This window comes from Scomber japonicus, chromosome 6 (genome assembly GCF_027409825.1).
Source record: "Scomber japonicus isolate fScoJap1 chromosome 6, fScoJap1.pri, whole genome shotgun sequence".
In the NCBI taxonomy this organism is placed as follows: domain Eukaryota; kingdom Metazoa; phylum Chordata; class Actinopteri; order Scombriformes; family Scombridae; genus Scomber; species Scomber japonicus.
This window is the reverse complement of record NC_070583.1, coordinates 9,918,391-9,924,447: the sequence shown is the minus strand read 5'-3', so window position 1 is coordinate 9,924,447 and position 6,057 is coordinate 9,918,391.

Genomic DNA, 6,057 nt, shown 5'->3' with positions numbered 1-6,057 from the left:
CTCTAACATTGGGGTAACAAACAGTTATCTAAACGCACACTCATTTACATCACAAATACTTAAAGGATCTGTCATTTCTATCACATCACTGTCTGTGACACAACACCTATCAGCATAATGACAACTCGTTTTAACACAACATATGTTGTTAAGTGTGTGATGAATGTTAACAAAAGTGATTTATACTGTGTCAGTGAATACACACGTCTTAAAATAACACACGATTTGATAAAAAAAGACAACAATAACTAAAATAATAAGAAGGTGGAATTTGACTTAAAATGAATAAATGTTTCATGTTTAAATTGTCTCAGCACTCATCAGAATCTAGTTTGTCCTCACAGTGTCTTTTCCTTTGCTATTGATTATGCTGCTTCAAGAGAGACAGTTTTCTTGATACTTAATGACTTCATTTTATGAGAATTGCATATAAACAGTAAAACATGTTTGAATACAATATATTCTCCATATTTATTATACTTGTTTTGGCTTTCTTTCATTGCAGTTTTATAGCAGTTTGATCAAGAAGCCAGAGAGTCTCAGGGGTCAAACATCAGTAAGATCAAAAGGGATATATGTTTGTTCATACATGGCACATATCATATATGAAACCTAAAATATTTCATTTTTGGGTTTAATAATGCTTTATAGTCATGTACGTAATTTGTCACTACTTTAATTCTTGTCTATATATTGTATTAGGAAAGTTATATCAGAACGAAAGAAAAAAAAAGTATTTCAAAAGAAAAAAAGGGTTGATATTCCATATATTGTTATTATTATACAGCATATGGCATCACAAAATGGTAAAGTCTCAATTATTTGCTTCACTGTGAAATAAAGTTTTGTTTGATGCTTTTAGACAATTTTCTGATTCCTTTGTTCTAATGACTAAAGTTTTCTAACCTAATTATCTAAATTCTATCTAAATTTTAAGCATAATATTCTATGTTTTCAGCAACATATCTCTTGTGTGCTTTCATACTGTTAATAACATTTAAACTCCTTTTCATTGACAGTAAAATACATGAACGGCGACTGATTAAAAACATAAAGAAAAGATTTATTATTTGAGAGATAACTTCCACATTCATTGAGCTTTACAGGATTAGAGCTCCACAGTAAGAACAGGCACCTCTCCTGCACCACACAGCTGAATATCAGTCAGGCATTTTCACTGTCGGACCATTCTGCATGTCAAGGCTGCTGCAGTTATTTGTCACTCCCTGTCAAGGCCTTGTGAGTGTGTGCGCTCCGACTAGCATGCGAGTGTATTCATGACGGTGGACACAGTGATATGTGTATGTGTGTGTGTGTGTGTGTGTGTGTGTGTGTGAGTGTGTGTGTCCGAGGCTTACTTGTTTGCTTGCATGCTGGTGGGTCAGTGTCAAGGTGGTCCTCCTCTAAGTTGGGCCTCACAGCAGGTGATATCAGGGGCTAGAAAACAGGAAGCAGGGAGGAAATATGAGTGTGTTTGTAATTGTATGTATGTTTACCTGCATGTGTGTGTAAGTGTGAAGCAACTTCCTGTGTGTAATTAAAAATAGATAGATAGATAGATAGATAGTTGATTGCACACAAATTCAGCAGTTGGTGAGTTCATGGCCGAAAAACAACCACCTCTAGAAACCACTGCTGCCCTCAGTTTGATCACCTTGCTACACCAGTCTAGTGTATTTGACTCTACCAGAGAGAAAGATGGAGGAAAGGCTAGAAGGCCACCCAGCCTTGTTGACTTCAGTGACTCTGCCATTAAGAAAATGTGGCTGCCGTGACCTCTGGAAAACCTCACACAACCACCCAAAACATCAGAGAGCTGTGACCCTCCACCGCCGCTGCATGAGAGAGAGAGAGAGCGAGCGAGGGAGCAGAGGGATTGAGGGAAGTAAAGGGTGAAAGAGAGGATGAGGGAAAAGAAACACAGAGGGGTAAAAGTGAAGGGTGGTTGGGGAGGGAGGGTGCAGAGTGCATTTTTATGAGCCTGTGCCTCTCCAGTTTCTGGGTCGTCTGGCCGTGTAGACATAAATTTTCTCCCCCTCCCTCCCTCCATCCCACCCTTCATCTCTCCCGCTTTCTTCTGGCACGCTCGCCAAGCAAATCCACCCTTATCGACCTGCTTCTGCAGCCTGTTTGCAAACTTTTCCTCCAGTTTCTCTCCCCCCATCCGACCCATTCCTCTTCCTTTATCCCCCCTCCCACTGTTTGTACCTGCTCAGGCAAGGCCTCTCACTTCATTCAGCTTGCCGCCATCTTTCCATCCTCCCTTCCAGTTTCCCCTCTGCATCTCCTTTTGTTTATAGTAAGCCAACACTACCTTTCTTCCTTCTGTTATTTTCTCCCCCCCCCCCCCCCCACCATATAGATGGAGATTAACTGGGGAGCTCAGCGCCATCCGTCCTTGTGACTGTTTGTTGTTAAGGAGATGGATGGAGGCTCCCTCTGCCAGCCCCACGCAGCCGCAATTACACCAGCCGCCATGATGGATGGAGGGGAGGGAAAGGGGGGTGGCGGGGTGGGAGATGGAGAGAGGGAGATACGGAGAGGGGCATCTATCACGCCCCTTAATCTACCTGTCACTGCACAGGCTTGGGGGGTGAGGGGGAGTGTGTGAGGGGAGGAGAGTCGGCTTTACTCTGACTGCTGGTCAAAGGTTTATTTCTTTTCTTTACACTGAATTTGTTCCTTCACCCTTTTTTGGGGAGAATTAGGCCTGCGAGGACTGGATTCATTAAATGTCCTGATCTGTCCAATTGATTTCACAGAGTTTATTGGATTACAATTCACAATGTGTGTGTGTGTGTGTGTGTGTGAGTGTGTGAGTGTGTGTGTGTGTGTGACAGGCATCAACAGGTACATAAGATGCTTTTGCCCTTTTGCAGAAATGCATGAATTGCATGGAGACACATTTCTAAACAAATGTACACACTACCACTCGCCCCATAAATATGCAAATGACACACTAACACACACACACACTCCTACACTAAATTGTTTATCATCTCATCTGCAGTTATTGCCCTCCACCCACCCACACACACACACACACCTCTGCAGCATCTTCAGCTCATCCGCATACCTGTTGAAAGCATCTAAGACACCAGTGTCAGTGACCTATGATCAAATGAATCTGCATACATTACCTATAATGCCACTCCCTTTTTCCCCACAATGTTGCAGAAATATTATGAAAAGTAATCTGAGGCCTCTACCCTCTACCCCTCCTCCTCCACCTCCTCCTCCCATCCCCATATTCCTCCTCCACCTCCTCATCTGTCCCGAGGAGTGAGAGATGGGATGGAGGGATTAATACTCTTCCGCCCAGCCCTGGGAATGATGGATGGACAGATGCAGGAAGGGAGCAGAGGAGGAGGAGGAGGAGGAGAGAGATTAAAGGCGAGAAGTCTGAGGGTTCATAAATCCAAAGTGGGAGACCTGGTCCGTATCACACACTAATAAGATCTGCAAGAAATCCATGATCAGGGAGAGAGTGGGAGTGAGAAGGAGAGAGAGAGCGATGGGCAGTGGTGTAATAGCATTAGATGTAATCTAATCATGGCAATAAGATGTGAATGGATGAGTGTGAGCATGGTGATTATGCAGAAGAGAGATGGCGGCGCGTTGATGAGGCTTTGAGGCGTGAGGACGGGCCTCCTTATTGGACAACAGATCAAAAGTCTTCACTGGGGGAGACGTTCTTTCTGCTGTGAAGACTCCACAAAAACACTGTGTTCATTACACTTTTTGTCTCCTTTCTGTCACTGACCACCAGCGAATGAAAACAGGACAGTTTCTAACAGCTGAGGGTGAAGCTGGTTGGTTCTGAGGGTGCGGAGGTGATGCAAAGGGTACTACATGGGCGCAAAAAGCTTTAATTTGATGTGAATCAGGAAGAATATGCGTTTATTGAATCTTCTTCCGTTATTCATTCATGCACTTGTGCACTCAATCATGTGAGTGTGTGTGTGTATCAGGTTTTCCTTATGTTGTGGGGACTCACCTCCCTTATGAGGACAAAAGGCAAGTTCCCTTAATGTAAGTCATTAATTTTAGATTGAAGACTTGGTTTAAAGTTTAGGGTTATGTTAAGGTTAGGGTTAGGTTTAGTCATGCCGTGGTTATGGTTAAGGATAAGTCTCCAGGAAATTAATGTTAGTCAATAAAATGTCCTCTGAGGTGATGGAAACATAAGTGAGTGAGTGAGTGTGTGTGTGTGTGTGTGTGTGTGTGTGTGTGTGTGTGTGTGTGTGTGTGTGTGTGTGTGTGTGTGTGTGTGTGTGTGTGTGTGTGTGTGTGTGCGCGTGTATGTGTGTATGTGTGTGTGTGTAGTGATGTTGGTGTGAAAGAGGGAAGGGGGGTGGGGGGGCTCATCACGATGCTAAGAATCAACTGTAAAGTGCATGAAGTGCAGCCTGACCTGACTCGGATCTGATAGAGTGCTCGCTCACCTCCCTCCTCTCCTCCACGACCCCGCCACCCCTCCGCTCCAACCTCCCCGTCCACCAGGCTACATTTTTCATGGCCCAGCTGTCTGAGGGTCGTGATTGGTTGGCTCGGTAGACAGATAGCCGATAGGCCCTGATTAATAGTTGAGGCCCAAGAACTTCCTCATTGATCAACAGGACAGGCTGGAGGAGGAGGAGGAGGAGGAGGAATGGTGGAGAGAGAAAAAGCATGCCCTGTCGCTCTGCAAGTTCTGGTTGATAACCCTGATAGTGGCTCTAGGAGTGTGTGTATGTGTGTAAGTGTGTGCTTGTTTGCAATAGCAAAAAAAAAAAGATGGGAGATGAAAAAAGTACTTCAGATTTACTTTCTTTCCATCTGTCCTGCTCTGTCTTGTGTGTGTGATAGAATAATGTGACTTTTCCATGAATAAGAAAGTATTCGGGAAATGTGTGTTATCAGACGGAAAAAAACACACAAAAATGTATGAGATGTATGAGAGGCCTTTGTCCATTTGTGTGATTATGTGTTTATGTGCTGAAATATAAAATACAATCATTCAAATGAGCTTTTAATGTATTTTAGTAGAAAATATAGATTTTCCAGGTACGTGTGAGAATGAATATATAACAGTATCTAGGTATGTGTAATGTGTGTGTGTGTGTGTGTGTGTCTGTATGTGTGATTATGTGTGTGTGTGTGTGTGTCCCCTCCTGCTGCTCTGTCCAACCTCTAGTTGATTGATGATCTCCACTCCCATGGGGTTAGCGGGGTCATGACCTCCCACTTCTGACCCCCCTACTGAGAGGGTCACTCTCTCTCTCACACACACGCACACGCACACACACACACACACACACACACACACACACACACACACACACGTGGAAACAGATGGCTTAAGGACAACTGGCGCTTCTTCACCTTTCTCTTAGAAACTCTCTCCATCTCTAAATAATTTCACAAACAACATAACTATCTCACATCCACAGATACCACATTCCATTTCCCCAGTAACTCATGAACAAATTGGCTCAATTAATAGAAACACATCTGCAGTAAATGTTTCAAATTGACCTGATTAAAAGATCTTGCTGCCTTTCAACAAAATCTAAAGTAAGTATAGTATAAAGTATACATTATGTAAATAACTTTGCTTTAAGTCTGCTTATTTAGCATTTATCAGTAGTACACAAATATTTAATAAATGGTTTACAAGACACTCTAATGCAAGCTGCTTTAAGGACACATTAAGTGTTTTTATTTATGTGCAGTATTTGTCAGCTATTATAATATTACTGTGAAGACATATTTTACATTATTACAATTGTGTTTCATTATATTATCATTCATTATCTGCCAGCCTCCACTTGTGGCTGCTCACAAGAGGAGATACAATTGTTAACAAATACATTAATTAACACTTAGTTGCCTTAAAGTTCATAATTGACCTTGGCTTGAAGCTTGAAAAACAATCTTAGCGTTAACTCCACTTACTGAAAATTTTCCAGACCTTTGATCCATATCTGTTTTTTTTTAGCAAATGGTGTTTTCTCAGATATACAGTATATCTGTTACAACTACACTGTAGTGTGTTATAAGCAATGTTTTAAATGT